The sequence below is a fragment of the Phodopus roborovskii genome, unplaced genomic scaffold (genome assembly GCF_943737965.1).
Source record: "Phodopus roborovskii unplaced genomic scaffold, PHOROB, whole genome shotgun sequence".
In the NCBI taxonomy this organism is placed as follows: Eukaryota; Metazoa; Chordata; class Mammalia; order Rodentia; family Cricetidae; genus Phodopus; species Phodopus roborovskii.
This window is the reverse complement of record NW_026126514.1, coordinates 10,946,214-10,969,049: the sequence shown is the minus strand read 5'-3', so window position 1 is coordinate 10,969,049 and position 22,836 is coordinate 10,946,214. Positions and strand designations below refer to the sequence as shown.

General features: G+C 35.5%; 1 protein-coding gene and 1 pseudogene across 5 annotated transcripts in view; one reads left to right on the top strand and one right to left on the bottom strand.

The window, feature by feature from the left end:
* Positions 1–22,836, bottom strand: part of Lrfn5 (leucine rich repeat and fibronectin type III domain containing 5) — a 257,749-nt gene that overhangs the window by 151,139 nt on the left and 83,774 nt on the right. The window lies entirely within an intron of this gene.
* Positions 16,672–17,533, top strand: LOC127230736 (mitochondrial inner membrane protease ATP23 homolog; annotated as a pseudogene).

The window sequence follows — 22,836 nt, the reverse complement described above, 5'->3', positions numbered from 1 at the left end:
GTCAATCTGATAGATAAACCAAATGGAAATTAACTAAAAGACAGAATAGATCCAGATTAACAAAATAAGGAACCCAAGTAAAAGAGGACATAAAAACACTGAATTCACAGTTCAAAAACCTATATTCCAAAAAATTGGAAACTCTAATGTAAGTAGACTATTTTCTTGATAGATACCACTTACCAAAACTAAATTAAAGTCAGATAACCAATTTATATAGACCACCAACACTTATGAAAAAGTAACTGTCATTAAAAGTCTCCTAACCAAAGAAATAACAGAGACAGATGGTTTTAGAGAAAAATGCTACCAGATTTTCAATTTTTCACAAAATAGAAACAGAAGGAATTTTGCCAATTTTTTTTTATGAGGCTACATAAAAAACATGCAAATTCTCTACAAAGAATGAGAATTACAGACCAATTTCCTCATAAACATTGATGCAAAAAATATTCTATAAAATACTCATAAACTGAATCTCAGAACATGTAAAAAAAAAGATCATTGACCATGATCAGTCAATGAAATTCATTATATATATATAATGGAATAAGTTAGGAATAAGTCAAGGCTGTCCAATCACTCCATACCTGTTCAATATAGTACTTGTAGTTCTAGCTGATTCTCTTAGAAGAGAAAATGGGAAATATCCTTACCACATTGGCACAGAAGACAAATTCCTGAAGAGAACACCAATAGTAAAGAACTTCTGTAAAGAAAAGGACACCATCTGTAGGACAAAATGGCAGCCCACATAATGGAAAAATATCTTCACCATCTCCACATCTTACAGACTGCTGATTTAAGAAACTAAACATCGTAAGCAAACAAACAAACAAACTCAAAAACAAACAATTCAATTGAAAATGGGCACAGAGCCCAACAGAGAATTCTCAACAAAAGAATCTCAAATGGACAAGAATCACTTAAACACTTAAAGGAATGTCCAACATCCTTAGCCTCAGGGAAATGCAACTCAAAATAATTATGAGATTCCATATTACACCTGTCAGAATAGCTAAGTTCAAAAACACAAGTGACAACTCATATTGGTGAGAATATGGAATAAGAGGAACACTCCTCCATTGCTGTTGGGAGTGCAAGCTTATACAAGAATTATGGAAGTCAATGTGGCATTTTCTCAGAAAAGTGGGAATCAATCTACCTTAACACCAGTAATTCCACTTTGGTGCATATAACCAAAGGGTTCCCAAACACATAGCAAAAACATCTGCTCAACTATGATCATAGCAACTTTATTTGTAATACCTGGAAACTGTAAAGAACCTAGATGTTCTTCAAACAAAGAATGGATAAAATGTTATACACTTACATAATGGAGTATTAATCAGGTATTAAAAATAATGATATCATGAAATTTGAAGGCAAATGAATGAGGTAAGTCAGAATCAGAAAAATATGTTATGTACTCACATTTTAGTGTATATGAGCTTTAAAATAAAGGATAACTATGCTTCAATTCACAGCCCCAGAAAGGCTAGATAACAAGGACTGGGCAGGGGATGCTCTATTTCCCTGGGAATGGGGAAATAATTGTGATTTTATTGGTGGAATCAGATTGGGTGGGAATAACATGACAGATCAAATAGGAAGGATGCAGGAGGAAAATACTGAAAGAGATGACTTTAGGGGTGAGGTAGAAACCTGGTGTAAGGTAATGTCCCAGGAATCTACAAGGTTGAAGCAAGCCAAGACTCTAAGCTATAAAGGATACATATTCTGAACTGGCTATCTCCTGTGCCCAGGAAAGGCTCTAGTGGAAGAACTGGGACACCAACACAGCCAGATAATCTTCAACCTAGTGTCTTTTCTGCCTATGGATTGTGCTGAAGTAAGATTGATGCAGAGATTCTTTGATTTGACAACCAATGATTATTCCAGTCTCACGCCCATGACACAAGAGTGAGCCCACACCTGACACTGCCTGTAGTACCAGAACCCAGAGGCTGGATCACTCAGATAGCCAGGGCAGAAGCAAACAGAACTGTAGAATAAAAATATCAATGTAATGATGGTTAACAATATTATGTTATACTAGTAGGTTTTGGTGCTTTGTGCAACTTCATTCAGCAGCTAGTTGAAACAGATGCAGAGACCCACAGCCAAACTTTAGGCAGCGCTAGGGGAACCCTTTGGAAGACAGGGAGGAAGGATTGTAGGATGCAGAAGGGTCAAGGACTTCACTAGACAACACACTGAATCAACTAACATGGGCTTTTAGGAGCTCACAGAAACTGAACTGATAACAAAGGAGACTGCATGTAGCTGAAATTTATGTGACAATTCTATAGTTTGATCTTTTTGTGGGACACCTAATAGTGGGTGTAGGAGCTGTCTTTGATTCTTTTGCTGGCTTTTGTGACCCTGTTCCTCACGTTAGGTTGCATTGCCCAGCCTTAATACAAAAGGAGGTGCTCAACCTTATTGCAACTTGATATGTCTTGTTTAATTGATGTTCAGGAGAGGCCTGCATTTTTCTGAATACAAATAGAGGAGGTGAAGGTTGGAGGAGAAAGTTGGGGTGGAAGGTGAAAGATGTGTTGGGGAGGGACTGGAAGAAGGGGAGGGAAGGGAAACTGAGGTAGGGATGTAAAATACATTTTAAACTTTAAAGTTTCTTTAAGGAAAAGGTCATTGATCAAACTGAAAAAAATAAATGAATAAAAATGAATTGAATTATAGTTATTTACCAAGATACTTTCCAGATCCATAATAAACCACAAATGCTGTAAGAAATAACCTGTAAGAATCCAAAGAAAGGCTGATGTTTCTCATCACAGAGATCAAAGAAGATGAAGCTGTGTGGCAATTATGAACTAATCCTTAACAACTAATTGTACAGAAGCACAGACAAGCTACTAGTTTTTCATTGGTCTCTCCTTGGCTGCAATGAACTTTTGGGTGTCTATTCTGTCTATCACTGGGCAGATATTTACAGACTTAAAGACAAGATGACTCAAATCCATTCCAACTGCTCTGTGTAGAGAATTTCCAGTCTTAAATGTGAAAGAATGAAAGTATTTTGTGTCAAAACAAAAGTTGTACCTAGAGGCACTTGAGACCTGATTCATGTACACTTTTTTCGTTCATTATTTTTAAACTTCAAATCAGAAATATTAAGACTGTTGATTATTGTTGTTCCTTGTTTGTTCCTTGTTAATTTAAATCTACATGTTTTGGGCTGTTTTGTCTCATCTCATGATTTCTAATTTATAAACAATAAAAAAAATTTAGTTTTCTAAAGTTATTTAGATAATTAGATATTAACAATAGTTTAAAATTTTATCTTACAGATGAATTCAACTTCTATCATGAATGATATTGCAACCCATGCTTGTGTAAAGTCATTAATACTAAAGAAAAAAAGTACAATTTTCTTACTGCAATAATAGTCCACAGTGAATCAGAGATATCCTAAGTGTGTTTCACTGACTAACATAGTATTCCAGTTTTTAATAAAAATTAAGATACAAAGTCCTTATCCTAAAATAATCACATTAAAGATAATAGGGACAGTGACTTATGATTTTAATCCAGGAAGTTCTCCACTAGCTCCTGGTGTGGCACAGGAAAATAAGGTCTAGCTGGTGAAAGTAGATCACTAGGAGTAGATTTGTGAATGCTGTAGCAGCCCTTAGTGCTAGATCTTAACTATTCTTCCGGCCACACATATGGATTATGGAGTAGGCATGCATTCCGTGAAATACCCTAAATGGTTCCAGCACAAGAATGTGGTGCAGTAGAGACCAAGAAATTGTATTTGACCAGGGATACTCTAAAGTTTCCATTTATGTTAATCATGGCATATGTTTAGGAAACTAGTACATTTCATGAAGGTTAAGAAAGGTAAAAATTAAACTTTATTTCCAGAAGCATCTCACAGAAAACCATGGAATTAAAAACAGATTATAGGTTTTAGTTTTGAGGCAATGGACTAGTTCCCACATGTCAATCAATAAAAATACCCCCACAAGGAGTAGAAAACACAGAATGCTGTCTCTATGAGCCTGGCATAGGTGCCGTATGACATGCTAGATTGAAACTTGTAAACCACATTGAAGTAAAATGACAACTGTCTGCAAATAGTAGATGAAGCCATACAAGCTAATAAGAAGAAAACGTGACAGCTAAGGTGTGACTCTAAAAAAGCTAGCTTCCTGTCCTGGTTCCAAATTTTAATTACAAGTCCACCTGAAGAGATGAATGCTTTTAACACCCCCCATTTCTATATCTAATCTGAAAATGTTCATTTTTGGCAGTGTGTTAAATGGATCATAAAATTTGAATACTGAAAAGATGTCAAAGATTAAATCAATAAGTTCATTACTACTGCTAAAGTCGTTCTTGGTAAGAAATAAGGAAAAGACAGAGCCACAAGGAAAATTGTACCAACATTGTCCACTTTAGTCATCGAAAATAACAATATAGAGCTATTAAAAAAGAAATAAATGACTAAAATAAAGGAGATTCAAGGTTGTTATCCTGGGTAGTTTTATGTAAAATTGACACAAGCTAGAATCAGTTGGAAAAAATGTCCCTTCCAGATTGACTCATGAACCAGGATTTGGTACTTTTTCATGACTGATGATTGATGTGAGAGGAACCACCTTACTGTGGGCAAGATAAGCAAGCCAGGAGGAGGACATCAGTAAGCAGCACCCCTCCATTAGCTCTTACTACAGGATCATTGTCCTGATTAAGTTTCTTCCTTGACTTCCCTAGTGATGGATAAAGTCTGGAAGTATAAGCTGAATAAACCCTTTTCTCCCCAGATTGCATTTGAACATGGTGTTTCAGCACAGGAACAGAAAACCTAACAAATACAGGCTCTGAAGGGCTTTATCAATAATGGAGAAGTGACATTGAAATTTCAAATACTAGAAACATGAGTGAAACCTTAGTAGAAATTTTGAGGCTAACTTAAATTGAGAATTGACATGGTAATAATATATGACTAAGGTTATATGTATGTATATATATATATAGAGAAAGAGAGCATACGTTCCTGAAAATATGGTTGTCATTGCAATTCATCTATAATATTTATAGATGTCTATGTAATATTAGCAATAAAAATACTTGATATTGCATAAAAACTGAAAAATTACAATCATTACAATATATATTTTTGAATTTGTAGTGCCACATAACCCAATACTTTTAATTAGTAATAATTTATTGATCTTAGTACCAGCTAAGAAATAAAATTGTGAATTTCTTAATATGTTTTATAAGTTTCTGATTTAAAATTTTGTTAGCCTGAAAACATATACTAGTAGCAAAAACATAGTCCTTAAATCTTGCTGAATTTGATAATTTAGATATGTTTGACAATGTTTGTAGTCACTTAAAATAACCTTAGAAAGAAAAATCTTTTCTTTTCAAATTAGTGGTCATTACATTTTCTTAATCTCTTAAGAGCTGGATTTTTATCTAAAGACAATACAAAAATGTTTCTGTTTTATATGAGAGTATTTTTGGTTGGTTTCATTTTCCTTTGTATATTTTATCTTTTTGTCTTTCCTTCTTCTGTTTCCCTTCCCCCTTTCTTTGTCAAATGATACAAAGAATAAAACAATCAAACAAGTACAGAGATATAAGAAACAAATGTGAGATAAGATAAAAGAGAATGACATTCACTGGAGGTTAACTGCAGGTTATACAATTACTAATAGGCTGGTTGTGGCATGGTGAAAACAGTTGTAAAGAATAAAGGTTCTACGTGGGTGACATGGAATAACAGCTCTTACAATAATAGGATAATTTCTACCACAATTTAAAACTATGCATATGAATGTCAGATATAAAATTACCACATAATATGACTATAAAGGGATACTGTGTACTCAGAAGGGTATATTAATAATGCCTTTAGAGACTGCTATCATGAAAATAATGTCTCACTAAAAATATACTTGTACTGAAACAGAAGGACATGGAAGAAAGCATCAAATATTTCTATAAATGAGTACATTCACCTCTTTCATAAGATTTCAAGACTCAAAACAAGGTAAGAAGTTACTGCAGGTAATTATTTTCGTTGCTTTAGCCTAATACATGAAAAGAAGCAACTTAAGAAGGAGGGATGGGTTTTTAGGGTAATAGTTTAAGGGGATATGATCCATCATTTCAGTATGACAACCTAGATGTCCATGAATTTAAGATTGGTGATAGAAATGTGGTACACAGAAATAATGTAATACTACTCATTCATAAAGAAAAATGAAATTGTAACATTGACAAATAAAATGGTTAGGAAAACAAATATTTTGGATAAGACGACACTGGAAGACAAATGTGCGTTCTCTCTCATATGTGGATGCTAGCTTTAAATTTTTAGATTTAGATGTGTATTTGCTTAAATTGGCATGCCCAGAGAAGGCAGGAAATGAATAATGGACCACGGGGTAGATTTCAAGGAAAGGACATAGAACATAGATGAATAAAGAGAAAAGTGGATTAATAGGCTAGAAATGGCAGGGCAAAGCATTGAATATAGGTCAGGAGAATTAACATTAAACAGTATTCATTTCTTATCATTTTTCTTTTATTGAAGGTAATTTTTTTTTCTCATTCAACATATCCTGAGTATAGTTTCCCCTTCTTCTATTTCTTCCACACCTGTCCTCCCCTCTGGATCCACTCCATTTCTGACTCTTGTTATAAAAGAACAGGCTGCTAAGATATAACAACCAAACATTACAAAACAAAATATAATAAGATAAAGCAAATAGCATATCAAAGTTGGACATAGCAAACAAACAGAATGAAAAGAGTCATGAGAACAGGCAAAAGAAATGAATAAAAAAAAGAAACTTATGGAGAAGGGGGATAGAGCAAGCTTTTGGGTCTTTTGTGTAATTTCTCTGTAAAATGTTACTCTCTTTTAAAATCTTATAAAACACCAAGCAAACACTGTGTTGACATTCTCTGTATTTCTTCTGTTCAGTGAAGTAATGAAATATACCCATTGATTTATGCATGTAAGATGGTGTGATACTATATTACATTAAATAAAATTGATAATCAATGAAGAAATATGTAAATTCTAAAGAGCCAATATTTTTTATAATTTTATGAAACATGTACACTATGAGCAAGAACAAGTAAAACATAGATTAAATGGTTATAATAATGAACACTTTTGGTCATTACTAGTCTCAGTTCTTAATAACCTGTGGCAAACAAATCAAAAGGCAGGCATTTACCTTGACATTTGATGATATAGTTGGATAAAGTCAATAAGTTTAATGGCTAGTTGTATCAGTGATAGTTTAAATTGTAAGACAATGAGCTTCACACTTTAGAATTATATCCTTCAAACATCTCATTGTTAATCTACTATTTTTCGTGCAAGTTCAATAAAACAGATATAGTATTTCTTCTTAACTGGAAGTCATAAAGGTCATTTTGGCTGAAAAGTTTCCTCAGTGATTAAGGACAGTTGCGACTTTTATAGAAAATGTGAGTTAGATCCGTAACACCCACATTGGCACTTTATAGCCATCTGTAACTCTAGTTCCAGAACATTGGACACAACCTCCTGACCTCCACAGGTACCATGCATGCATATGGTATACATGACATATCCAGGGAAAATATGCTGATGCATTAAAGAATAATCATTTTTTAAATGTCAGGTAACTTCCTCAAAGTGACTGATTTAAATAGCTCTATCTAAATCAGTCAGTTTGGTGAGTGTTAATTCAGTTTTCTGTCCCACACATGCATCCTAGCATGTCTAAATTTTATTTAACATAACAAGAGCTAAATGTAACAAAAGAGAAGCAACAATGCTTTCATATTCTAAAATAAAGAGCTAGGACATCTAACAGGGACTTTTCAATGGAAGTGTTTGAAATGTTTATATTGACATTGAGTCTATCACTGTATTTGTGTGTGAATAAGTTTGAGTCAGAAGAACTCAATCTTTTGGAGCAATTTGTAGAACTAAAGGATATTAACAAATCAGTTTTCAGATAACATCTATAGGAGAATTTTATGTATGCAAAACATTAGCCTTAAGAATTGGCAAACAATAGACTATGTAAAAATTAGTGTGACAGTTAAGATAGATTTAATTGTAAAAGAAAACTCATATGAATGCATAAAACAATAAAAAATCAATGGGTTATATGAAAGGATAAAATGTTCAGTATTGACTTCCCAGAAGGAAATGCCAAGTATCTAAAATGCTGTCTCAGATTCAAATTTCCAAATCTCTTTATTAGTACAGTGTGTATTTCACTATAACCCTATTCTTCTCACTTTGTAGATGACTATACTTTCAGTACTACATTAGGATTCTGATGGGAGATGTCATTCTGTAAATATGTTTCTCATACTGGTTAATGAATAAAGCACTGTTGGCCAATAGAAAATCAAGATAGGTGGGACTAGGAGACAAGGAGGATTCTAGGAAGTAGTAGGAAGGAGTCAACATGGAGAGACTGGAGAGAGCAGAACTGCCAGCCCCCTCTCTCCTGTAAGATGAGACCATGTAGAAATACTTAGATTAATAGAAGTGGGTTAATAAGTAAGACAGAGCTAGCCAATAAGAAACTAGTACTTGGCCAACAGCATTGTATCAAATACAGAGTCACGGTGTGTTATTTGGGGCTGGCGCTGTGGTGGGTCCAGGCCGGCAGGAAAAACCTACTTGTAACAGGATTCAGAGTGTGCTAAAGATATACCAATTTAACATTCACACTTTCCTTTAAGTTGTGAGAAATATTATTTCCTCAATATGTCCAAAGTCTGTTTTCAGGATGCGTTGATTCACAGAAGCCAACTCTGAGCTTTCCCCAAAGGTATTAATTGCCACCAGAAGCTTCAGACATGGTTACATGAAATATAGAGGTAAATGAGCATAAGGTGAAAAACACAATCACAGTGTCAAGAACAGACAGGTGATATAGGCATAATTTTCACCCTTGATTATTTATACGCATTGACAATTTGAGATACTAAACTAGAGTCTTAAGAGACACAGAAAAAGGGAAAGGAAATGTTAACTACCCCCATGAGATTTCAGTACAACACAAAGAGTAGGATTTGTGAAATATGTTGGTTTGATGAAAAATAATGAATATTCTAAAGAAATGATAGGAAAATTAGAGCAAATAAAAGTAAGTTTATCATGAAAAGGATTTCATTAAGACATGGCGTTTTTGAGCTTTAAAAATATTATTGTTTAATTTAAATATAATGATCAGTTTCATTATGACATTTTATATCAATATATTTATTTTGGACATATATATTCCCTCTTCTCATCCCTCTTCTAACTGATAAATGATGAATTTATCGATAGAACAACATTTGAATAGTCAATTCAGAGAAGGAATAAAAGAAGAAACCTAAAATAATAACAAATATGATCTTAGTATCCCTCTGTCTTTTAACAAATCAGTTTAGAATAACACTAAGTTAAATATTCAGAGGAATCACTAGGCTTATTAGGGGTTTTCTTTCCCCTAATAAGCTTGTGACCCACTGGAAAATGAATTCTTGAAATACTTCTGTTTCTGCAGATCTTCTCCACTCGTAGTTCCACATAACACACAAGTAATCCATGAACTTACATGTATGGATCAGAGCAAATTTTACTGGACTCTCATCATTCTTATCATTATGGAGGAAAAAAAGCCACAAGTGCTGAGTTGCTGCCTCCAGTCCCTTTGTTTTACGTCTAATTTACCTGATTACAAATATTGAATATATCTTTTGGAGTTTATTGATCAATTTTATAACTCTGTGAAATATGCCTTTGCTCACTTGAAAGATGATATTTCTATATCTGTGGAAGTTTTACATACCCATTAACTATCATTTGTCAATCATATATATGTGTTAAAGTTTATATGTATGGAAACAAATTTATGGTCACTCTTTGCATTTATTAACCATCTTGGTCCTATAAAATTAAAAAGTCCAAATAGTGTTACACTGTTTTATATATTTCTTAATATTTATTAAGGTATCATCTATAATGTGATCTTATATAGTAAAGACTTTGTGCTATTTTCTTTTAAAATTTTTAAAAATTAGTCATTAGCCTCATTATCAGGGAAGAGTATTTATGGTAGTCTTTCCATTGTTGCTCAAATTGTTAGTTGGAATCAGTCTTGTAGGACTCTAGACATTTCTCTAGGTTCAGTTTTCTCTTCAAACCTATAATGTCTCCCTCTATTATATCCATCATCATGGAGCCCTCATTGAGTAGCTCTTGGAAACAGAAGCAAACACTCACAACTAAACACTGAGTCAAACTGGAATCCAGATGCAGAAGGGGAGGACAAAACCAGACTGAAGAAACACATAGAGACAGCTGACGGATTTAGATGACCCCTCCTGAGGGCATCACCCTACATGTGGAGTGAGGGGGGTGGGAAGGGAGGGTGGGAGGGGTGCATGACAGGGTGGGAGAGAGGAAAGAGGGAGGTAGGGAGGGAGAGGGAACTGGGATCAATATGTGAAATAAAAATAAAAAAATAAATTATGAAAAAAATTGTAAATTATTTTGTACAAATGTACTTGTGAATGCTCCAATACTAAATCTGAGTTGAGAATCAACAAATATTTACATGCATAGCCAATTGTTTGTACAGATTTCTTGTCTTGGTTGGGGTTACTATTGTTATTATTAATACTATGACCAAAAGCAAGTTGTGGGTGAGAGGGATTTTTTCACCTAAACTTACACATTATAGTCCATCATTGAAGGAAATCAGGACAGGAACTAAAACAGAGTAGGAACCAGGGAGCGGAACTGATGCAGAGGCAATGAGAGCCTAGGACAATTAGCTCAGAGTTGGAACTACTCACAATAGGTTGGATCCTCCTCCATAAGTCAATAATTAGATGCCTGCCTTCAGCCCCATCTTATGGAGTCATTCACTTAATTGAGTCGACCCCATCGCAGATGACTTTCGCCTATGTCAAGTTGTCATGAAACTATACGGCACATTTCTTCATAACTTATTTTTTATATGTAATTACGTTTATATGTGTGACTCAGAATCCAATATGGATGCTAAGAATAAAACTCAGGTCCTTTATAAGAGTAATACATATGATAAGTGGCTAAATCATCTCTGCAGCTACCTCTCCTGCTTTCTTTTTTACATATGTATATTTTCCTCTTGTTGAAAATAAGAGGAAATAGAATATAGTCAGATTCTGATTTGTCCTCCCTTTACTCATCAATGTTTCTGCCCATGTCCTGTCCTATCTGGGTCTACATCCTACCTGCCATTCATTAGAAAACAAACAGAATGCTAAGGGATAATAATATAATATGGTTAATATAATATAATACAATATAAATTTGAAACATAAATTTACACATGAATATAGTGCAAAACAAACAAGCAGCCCAAGAAAAGGCATAGTAATTAGATTCATACTCAGAGATCCATTCATTTGCACACTCTGGAATCCCATAAAAACACAAAACTGAAAATCACAGGACCTGTAGTCTAAGGTAAGGGGAATATTAAATAAATAAATAAAAATAAATCTATAGATAAATTAAGCCATTTTAAAAACATGCACATTTAAATAGCCCTGACACAAAATTATGAGACAAATAGCCTCCAAAGAAGCTATTGAATTTATTTTCTTTTGGTCATCTACTGTCTATAGATTTCTTAATACTTCATTTCTCCCCAGTGATCAGCAAGACACCTCAACCTTACGACATTTAATGTGTCGATAATTTCATGTGTAGGTTCTGTATCCTCTTTTGATGGATAGCTTAGTTTTATAATTATACTTTCTTTTCATTATTCTCTTTTGCCTACTTTCAATAATGCAATAAGTCTATGTAGATATTACAATTATATGTTGTGATATGTGTACAAATTATTAAATTATTAATCCAAGCTAAAATAATGAAGATATCTGTCAAATAATTTATCCTCCTTCCTGTATTACTACTTATTAATCATTTTAGAGGTGAAACTATATTAACCTAAAACATAAGGAAACAGGAAAATGGTAGTTTGTTCATGAGACAAAATGCAAATTGTTATTAGATCAAATAACCTTTTATAAAATGTGTTATGTAGCACCTTGTGGTAACTACATGCCCTTCATTACAAAAGTTGCTGGATGATAGGATACATTTGATAGCATATTACTAGAAACTTTATGTTTCAAATATTTATTGATATTTTGTGATCTTTTAATTTCATATTTTAATTTATAGTTATCAAATCACATATCCAGAATCTATTGCATTTGTTTGTAATAGCATGTATTTTATAGATCAATTTTAGAAGTTACCTAGAAAGAAATCCAATGCAAATTTTCAAACGTTTTTCTGGGAGAAACATTAGTTTTTAGGAGTTTTAAGCATCTAATAGGACATTGATAATGTGTGAAAGAGAAGATATAACTGATTATACATAATACTGTTTGGATTTATTAGAGTAAGCAGTCCCTTGTGTCTGCCAAACTGTCATGAATGCTGACCATTTCTACTTCTCTTTGTAGAATTCCTTCACTGCTTTTTAATTCAATAATTTTTTTCCATTTTTTAAAAAACTATCTTTTTTTAAAATATAGGCAAAGTTGTGTTTCATCTTACAAATTACAGTCCATTAATAAAAGCATTCAAGGCAAGAGCTGAAGCAGGAATTAGAGGCTGAAAACATCTAGGATCTCTACTTGCTATTGTGCCCATTCTCTTAGCTTTCTTTCCTTCTTTCTTTCTTTTTTCTTTCCTTCCTTCCTTTCTTTCTTTTCTTTTATTTCTTTTATTGATTCTTTGTGGATTTCACATTAGGCATCCCTCTTATACGCTCATCCCTCATATCCTCCCTCTGCTCTTGGGTACTCCCACAAATAAATAAAAAAATCAACTTATGCCATCCTACAGCCTTCATCCAGTAGCTGATGGAAGCAGAAGCCAACACAGACATCCACAGATGAACACTGAGCCAAACTCTTGGAATCCATTTGCAGACAGAGAGGAGTGATGAGTAAAGGGGACAAGACCAGACTGGAGAAACCCACAGAAACAGCTGATCTGTGTAAGGAGTAAGGCTTTTCCTGCCGGCCTGGACCCACTGCAGTGCAAGTCCCAAATAATACCCAGTGACATTATATTAGATATAAATGCTGTTGGCCAGGTACTAATTTCATATTGGCTAGGTCTGTCTTAATTATTAACCCATTTCTGTTAATCTAAGTATTTCCACATGGTCTCATCTTACCGGAGAGTCTGCTCTCCCCTGTCTCTCCATGTTGACTCCTCCTTACTAATTCCTTGAATCTTTCTTTTCTCCTAGTCCCACCTATCTTGCTTTCCTATTGGCCAACAGTACTTTATTCATTAACCAGTAAGAGAAACATATTTATAGAATGACATCTCCCGTAATACTTGAACAAAGGTGAACTCATGGATCCCAGACTGATAGCTAGAAAACCAGCATAGGACCCACTGAGGCCCACTTGAAAGTGGGTCTCAGTTAGGAGGCCTAGGACGTCTATGGAACCTCTGACAGTGAAACCAGGATGTATTCCTAGTGCATGAAAGGGCTTCTGGAGCCCATTTTCCAGGGAGGGATACTCCTTCAGCCTAGAGACATGGGGGCCTAGACCCTATCCCAAATAATTTGACAGATTTTGATGGTCCCTCATGTAAGGCCTCAGCCTCCCAGGGGAGTGGATAGGAAATATAATGGAGGGGGCAGATGTCTGTGGGGTGAAAAGAGAGGATGGGCGGGAGAGGGAACTGGGATTGATATGTAAAATGAGAAAAAAAATACTAAATAAAAAAATTAGAACATTAAAAAAAAAACAATTTAACGAAACAAACAAACAAAAAAAGGAATCTTGTCATGGAAGCTGTGGTATGGTCTGTTGTGACACACAGTGTATCTTTTATTTTGTTTGTCTTCACTTACAAGTATTTATTGCCTGGAGCATTGGTCTGCCTGGGGACCTCTGGTATCTGCTGTACAACATTTAATGGCCTCTTACTTTGAAACCTCTTGGTTGTCCTTTTGTTGTCCTGTGTTATAGAGATCTTGCTGTTTTGGATCTGTAAGTTTGTTCAATGTTTCTTCAGTTTGGTTTTTTATCATTCATGCTGTTGGTTCATTTGCTTGTTTAAATAAAGAATCTCATAAGTCTTTGATCATGTTTTCAAGGAACTCCTTCCAGATACTCCCCACCTCCCTTCTCCAATACTCTCTCTCTCTTTCTCTTTCTCTTTCTATCTCTGTCTCTCTCAAAAAAAACCACAAATAAGTAAAAAAAAAATTCAATAAGACAAAATACCAAAAGAGAACAAAACAAAGCAATAACACTGCAATAAAAGGGAGTCCATTTATGCTCACTTTTTAAAATCTGTCTTTTCTATTAATTTATGTTAAAAGTATCCATTTCATTTTATATTTGGAAACATTTCCGAGTATTTCTAGAAGTTTAAAAATATGAATATATGATTGAATCTGGAACGTGTCTATAAGCAGTATAAACATGGTTATTGCGGTAAATAAGGATCAGGATAAACAAATAAGCCGAATAGATGTTTATTCAGGGAGAAATAACTTACAACCTAGACAGATGAACACCAGGAAATTCAACCCGATCCTCTCCTGTCCGAGTCACGCCAGAAAGAGAGCGCCTTCCTGGCCCCCTCCGACCTCCTTCCTCAGGTCACCTCCGCCCATAGCTCCACCCCCCCAATGGGCGTGGTCAGTGCTACAGAAGGACTACCTCACTACACATGGTGCTAAAGAAAAATGTGATTTACAGCCTGTGACTATGTGGAAACACCATTATGATAAATTCAGGTCACACAAAAACACTATACAATGATCAGCTTGAGATTTTATTTTCAGTTGTCAGGAAACAGGTGATTCTTTGACAAATATATAGTAAATAGGTAGAGAGATATGTAGGACCAATATACCAAGTTCAAATATGATGTGTTGTTTATTCCTCCCTCCACGTAGAGCATTTTTCCTACTTACTCCCTTTATTAAGTCTACAAAAAAACTAAACAACCTTTCAAAGTAAAAAGAATAAAAAATACTATGAGAGTGGTGGAACGATATAAGACAAGAAAGACTACCTCTCCCAAAAATTTATTTCAAGGCATAAAAACATAATAAGCACATGTTCACAGGTTGAAATATATTTAATAAGCAGTAAATTATTCTAATTTATAAAAGTCAGGTGGACCTTTTTTTATATTTAAGTTCTTGAGACCAGGTCTTTCTGCATATTCCTAGGTATCCTGGAATTTGTTCTGTAGAGCATGTTGGCTTCCATCTCAGAGCTTCACCTGCCTCTTCCTATTAGTGTTGGGATTAAAGGCATGAACCACCACACCAGATCATTTGGGTCTTAATTAAAAAAAAAAATACTGTCATGAATAGAATGTTAATGAAGCAACTGAAAAATTGAATACAGATTAGATATGTTTTGTTTGTTTGTGTCTAAAAAGTAGTGGCAAGGAGCCTTAGTGACATCGCTATCAAGAACATTTGAAAACAAGACCTCCATTGGAGACTTGTATGTAGTGAGCTATCCACCCCCCACCCCACCCCCCACTCTATTGCACTGACCACACCCATTTAGGGGCTAGGCTGGGGTCCTGGACCCGCTCTTACTTCCTGGTTAGAGACTGAGAGCATCCAGAGGCATCTTTGGAACAGGAACCTGCAGGGATCATCTGTTTCTGGTCTAAGTGATTTCTCCAAGAATAAACATCCATTAGCCAATATTGTGTCTTATATACCATGCAATATTCTGGTGTCAGAACTGGGATATGAACCCATGCCTCCAAGGGACAAACTTTGGTCTGTCAGATACTATAGGCTTTAGCCAAAACTGGTTGCCCAGACATTGCTGTGAGATTTTAGGTGACCGTCCAGGTAGCCTGCTGTTTCTGTCTTTGGTGCACCTTTTGGAAGCTGCTTGCCTACTCTTCCTGCCTACCCTAGTGTTATCTCCTTCTCAGGTCTTTGATGAGGTTGACTGTCACAATTACTGTTCTTTCTTCCTGGATAAAAATATTAGGTATAAGACTTAAACTTTCCATCTTAGGACAACTCTAGTTAGGACAACTCTATAGTAATATATGTTATTCCTTAACCCTAGGACTGGATATATAGTTCTTGCCATTTATTCCTTGTCTCACTTGCAATAGGTCTTCAGTATGTATGTTCTTAATTTTCCTTCTCCTAGAACATACTTGATATTTGCTGACTTTGTATATAGTTTTGTATCAAGCTTAAATCTTTTCTTTAGTCTAAAAAGGGAATATAGTGAGAGTTTCACCCTGCCCACACCTATTGCACTGACCACCCCCATTGTGGTTTCCCTAGGAAGGAGAAATAGAAGACATCTTCTGGGTGGTCTAGCAGAATGTGGGGATGGGAAATTGAGAATGGGGATGAATGGAGAGGGAAGAATACTGAAAGAGATGGCTCCTAAAGGTTACTTTTGGGGGTCAGTTAGAAACCTGATAGAAGGGAAACTCTCAGGAATCTACAAGGATGACTCCAGCTAAAAATCCCTAGCAATAGTGGACACAGAACCTGAACTGGCCATCTCTTATGATCATACTACCACAATTGTTGTCAGAGAATCTTCATCCAGTAAAAGATTGTTGAAATAGTTTTAATAAAAATGTTGCCCGAGCTGTTATCTGTGAGCTTGTCCTGCTGGGGAGCTGAGGGCTCTTCAGTGTCCCCGAGTTGGCTGAAGGGGCAGAGGAGCAGGAGGAGAAGGCAGGAGTCCTTGGGTCCACATGGCTTCGGCTCTGGCAGTGGTGTGCCAGGCCCAGCGGTCGGCGAACTGCTGATGCAGCTACAGGACTCCAGCCAGGGCTCGCCCAAGCAGCTGGCCCAAGGGAAGCCCCAGCAGGTCTTCCTCTTCAGCCTCTACACGGGGGTAGGAGTAGACCGCTCATGCTTCTGAGGACGCTAGAGACGAACCCATATGTCAAACTTCTATTGGATTCTATGAAACACCCAGACTGTGCTGTTAACAAAGGGAGACACTTCTCTTGCAAAGACTGTGATGGAAACTTCAGCAGAGGGTTTGATACAACATCTCAGATTGTTTTGTGCCAGAATAACATCCAAAGTCAGGCTCGCATGAGCAGAGTCGTCACCCATGAGCTCATCTACCTGTTCAATCATTGTCGGACTCATGTCTACTGGTTTACCAATGTCAGACATTTGGCGTGCTCAGAGATACCGGCCGCAAGCCTCAGTGGGGACTGTTCGATTGTGAATGAAATCTTCAGGTTGCATTTTGGATTAAAACAACACCATCAGACTAATGTGCAGGACAGAGCTGTTCTTTCCATCCTGGCTGTTCGGAACATCAGCAGAGATCTTAGAGGCTCAGAAAGCTGTGAATGACGTTTTTGAGTCTTGTTTCCAATAACCATGAGCCTTTTGGCAGGATCTCACATACTAAGATGTATGCCCAGTAAGCTCACAGGGACTTTCAGAACCGTCATCGCTATTACTCAAGCATATGAAGATGGTGGCAGTTTGTATCCCTGGGCCTTAGGACGACAAGGGAGCACACCAATGTATAAAATGTAAATAATCAGGCACTGCCATAAAGTTCAGGAGGTGAACAGACACAGAAAATATACAATGTAACTCTCCTGAGACACAGAATGTATACAATGTAAATCTTCTCAGCACCGAATGTATACAATGTAAATGTTCTCAGGTAAAAAGTGTATATAATGTAAATGATTGGTTAGGCACTGTGGACCCAGAATGGATACAGTGTGACTGATGGGTTATACACCATTCATTCAGAATGTATACAACATAAATTATCGGTTAGGCATGGGATCCAAAATGTATACAATGTAAAAATTGCAGAAGGTGCTGGTTTTAGCATTTGACTACAAAAATAAATAAGTAAATATAGCAAAAAAAGGAACCTCTTAAACTACAAGGCAAAAATTGGATCTTTATAGCTAATCATTTAGTAAATAAGGTAAATGAATGACATTTTTTAATTTTCCACAGTTTACTTCTCTTTTTAATGATTTAGTTTTATAATTTGTATTTTTTATTATATGAGATTAGTTTAACTTTGATTATGAAATCTGTGAAGCGATAGTGGTGGGAGAGTAAAGTTAGTATTTATTTACAATGAGATGATTACATTATAGGACATTTGTTTGGTATTTTCATGATTAAAATGCAAAGAATGAAAGTTGGGAATAAAAAAGAAAAATGTTATCTATTATATAACTTAGACATTAATTATTTAGAAATATGTTTCCTTTCAGAGATTATTAATATTAAGTGATCATCTAATATGCAACATTTTCTCTGGAAAATGCTCACAGTGTTCTAGCTAAGCATTGACAAATAAATATTCTCCCAGGGGAAAAATGAAGGGACAAAAATAACTGTGTATCATTTTAAAGAAGAAAGTAGTGCAGTTGGGAAACTATTAAAAGCATGCACAACAACAACAAATACCCACTGTCTTTCTGTCAAAACTCTAAAGGGCATTTCTACAGCACAGAACAATAATACTCAAAAAGAAACCAGAAAGACAGACTAAAACCCATGAAGTTATAATATACACTAATATTCCTATACCATGGGATCAAAGAGGTTATGGCTATTTAGGGGAGAATAAAAGGTAACATTCAAAAGCTGAGAGTCAAACACTTTCTCCTGTATTAAAGATTGAATTTTCAGTAAATGATTATATTAAATTTGGCATTATGAACATGAAGTATACAAATCAGAACCCATCTTTATATATGACTCTATTAGTTTACTGGAAGAAACTAAAAATAATTAGGATGTATGGAGGATAATAATATGATGGTGCTTAACCTGGATATGCATGTAGACATGATTAGCAGGCTTTCATGGCTAGACACGCTATCTTGTAAGGGTTCTCACTTTTTGTATCTGGAATTTCAAATATTGAAATTTAACATATTTCCTCTCTCAGTGTTAATGTGAAATTGATAAGTAACTTTCAATAAAGGGGCCAAACCCAGCACCATCATTTCCTCTCATCTCTGTTTCCTTTGGTCACCTTTAGTCCAAAGGACTCATTTTTAATGCCATTTTCCTAACTAGCTGGCTCCATTTTGATGTATTAAAAGAAATACAATTTTCTAAGCAACAGAGTCATGTTTGTAATGTTTGTCAGAAACTAAGAATAATATTTATTCCTGGCCAATTAGTTCCTTTTAAATGAATTTATAAGAGTGCAAGGAGAGCTTTATGAGAGGGAGGAAAGGGAAGTTGGAAAGTGTAATTACATTATAATTTTTACAATTTTAAAAATTGTTTTTTAAACCTTTAAATGGAGCCCTGGTGTTTTCCTCTGTAAAAAGACAGAAAGCTCAATGTCTCTTAGTTCTGGTGATTTGTTAACAGCTTCAGTAATGTTAATGATAGTTTAAAATTTTCATTTAGGTTCTCATCATCTCCATAGGTTAGGTATTTTTGTCTCCCCCCCCCAGGCTTTCCTTTTTCTGTTACTGTGATAAAATACCAGTAGTAAGAGGAACTTAAGCTAACACTTTCCAGTCCACCCTCAATGCTAGCCAGGGAAGAAAGTCAATACAAGAACCTGGATGAAGAAACTGAAGAAGAGACTAACAAGAAATTCTGTTCACTGACTGATTTTTCATGGCTTGCTCATTTTGCTTTCTTACAAACCCCATGGTACCTGCTCAGGGATGACACTGACCACAACAATCATAGATCTCCTGCATGTATCAATCATCAATCAAAGAAATGCCCCACAGCCATGCCCACAAACCTGTTTGATTGAAGCAAATACCCATTTGAAGTCCCCTCTTCCCAAGCAATTCTAGTTTGTGTCAAATTGACAGTAACTGATGAGCATGGTAATTTATCCTTCTGTGAAACTCATAGTACCACTAGCATAAATCTTACATTTAGCCTTGGCACGTCTGGTCTGCTTTTTCCTGCACTAGCTTCTAATTCATCTAACTGTTAGGCCTGACCATCTACCAGGGGACATGACAATTTTAAAATAAGGAGAATATCAAAATAGCTTAATCTAAATAAGTAATTATTTTAGCTAGAGTAACCATTGCTGTGATAAAATATCACAAGAAAAGCAATTTGGGGAGGAAATGGTTCATTTGGCTTACTCTTCCATATCAGTGTTTATCCCTGTAGGAAGTTTGAACAGTAACTAAAACAGGATAAGAACCTGGAGGCAGGAGCTAATGTAGAGCCCATAGAGAGGTGCTGCCCAGTGCCTTTCTTGTTCCACATGGTTTCTCCAGTCTACTTTCTTATAGAACCCAGAACCAGCAGCATAGGGATGGTCCCACCTACAATTATCTGGGCCCTCACTTATTAATCACTAATTAACCAATTGCTCTGCAGGCTTGTTACAGCCAAATCTTTTGGAGGCGTTTTCTCACCTGAGGATCTCATCTCAGATGACTACAGCTTGTGTCAATTTGACACAGCCAACACAGTAATTTTCTGATGAATTTTCTAAAAGGTTTATGGTACTTCTGACTCTGATGTTGTAACTCTGACAAACTCTTGCCTTAACATTTCTATCTTATGACTAGAACACTGGCACTATCAACCTGTGCCTTCTCAACAATGTATTAAAGGAGATGGGAGGTTACTCACCTTATTGCATGACTCATGTCCCCATATATTACAACCATTACTGCTATTGGGCCATCTTTATAACCATAAAGTATCTGCAGAAGCATGCAAAGCACACATCAAAATCAGACACTTACATTTGATGATTTAATACCTTTCAGTGGAGTGCACTGTATTCTGGCATCTTTATTTTAAGAGATACCTCCTTTGATGAAAGTTCTTACACTTCCACAGACCTTTCATTTTGTGAAATAAGTTCACAACAATTATTTACTTTCTTAACGGCATTACAGTTTTGGAGAGTTCTGTGATGTATAGTCACCTAAAAATTTGTGAAGACTTATCTAAGTGAGTTTAGCCTTAGAGATGTGTTAGGAGGAATTATAGAAATTAGGTAAATTGAAGTTGGAAGACCCATCCTGAAAGTAGTGTCCTGAACTGTAACAATAAGAGAAAACAAGAGGAACATTAGCATTCATAACTTACCTGTTTCTTGAAAGTAGATGCAATACAACCAACTACCTTAAGCTCATATTGCCATGACTTCCCCACCATGATGAACTCTATCCCCTAGCCTGTGAGCTAAAATAAAATTGTGATGTACAGTTTAATAGTTAACTTGACACAATCTAGAACCACCTTGGAAAAAGAGTGTTGATGAGGGATTGTCTTAATTGTCTGACTTGTGGGTATATCCTCGGAGGACTACCTAAATTATATTGAGTTGGCAAGACCCACTCAATGTAGGTGGCAGTATTTCCTGGGCAAGATATTGTAAAGGAGAAGGGGAAATGGTTTAAGCACAAACACATACACTCATTATGAATTTGATGTGACCAGCTCTTTCAAGCTTTTACTGCTATAACCCCCATGGTGTGATTGATATTAACTTGGCACTGTGGGCTAAAATAAACCTTTGCCTCCTTAAGTTGGTTTATAAATATATTGTATTACAACAGGTAACAATAACAAGATAAAGCCATTTGTCACTCAAATTGTTTGTGGTGCATATTTGTCACAACAAAGCAAGTGACTAGTAGGTGATTTGGAATCAAACATACATTTGGCTTTCTATCATTCGTCAGGCAGTAACATTTCCACTGTGATAGGATCTTGCTCTGTCCAACTCTATACCTATCATTTGAATCACCATCACCACCACTATTAATATTGGCATTACTAGCAACAAAAGAAAAACCACCTTCTTATACTCTGGCTCCAAATATCTAACATATATGCAATTCTTAACAAAAAGTTATGCATCTACAAATTAGGACACTGTTTCCCATTGAATTAATTTGTATTGTGATGTAAGTATTCTATGCTATTTCAATTAAAAAATTTCCCCAGTCTTCACAAAACATGAATTCATTTTCACATTACTTGACTTGCTTATGAACGTGTTTACATGCTTTTTTAATATTGTGTTAGAGACATCTATGTTAACTCGAATAGACATATGATGAACTTTCATGACTTCCTGTTTTTAAGGAATATTCTCTATTTCAAGTTATTTACAACAGCACTGATCTATGCCAATTACCCATGTCTCATATATCATTAGCTTGTAACTAACTATCACAGGTCATGTCTTGCTTACAAATTTTAAAATTTTATTGTCAACCCCACCCCACAGAATTTACAAAACATTCCCTTTTCCCTTTTACATTCATCAGAAAATTCAAAGTTGATACATTTTATTTCATTCAACCTATTGCTCTCTGACCATATCTCTCGCATCTAACATAGGCTGTCCATGGCATTTTCCTTGAAGTTCTTACTGTTTTCTCATGTTTATATTGTTGGGAAGTACTAATAGTAGTCACTAGTCAATTTGTCACACCTCACTATCATCCGCTTTCCCATAAGGTTTAAGTGCATAGCTAAAGAGTTTATCAATGTCATAGAAGTAGCCCATAGTAAATTTCTGCTTATACCAAACACAGCAGTAGTTTATTAAGAGAGATCCTTACATCCAACAGTCTCTTGCATTTTATACATACATTCACATTAATTTCCATTAACACTCTATGGGGAGATGATACACAATAGTTATCAACTGTCTAAGGAAGTATTTGATAAAGTAGTACCTATCTATTTTCCTTATGCCTCCTTTTCCTCTCTCCTATAAATCTCTACTTTTTATTCTTGAAGAATCTCCTTCTTACTGTTATAACATGAGCAATAT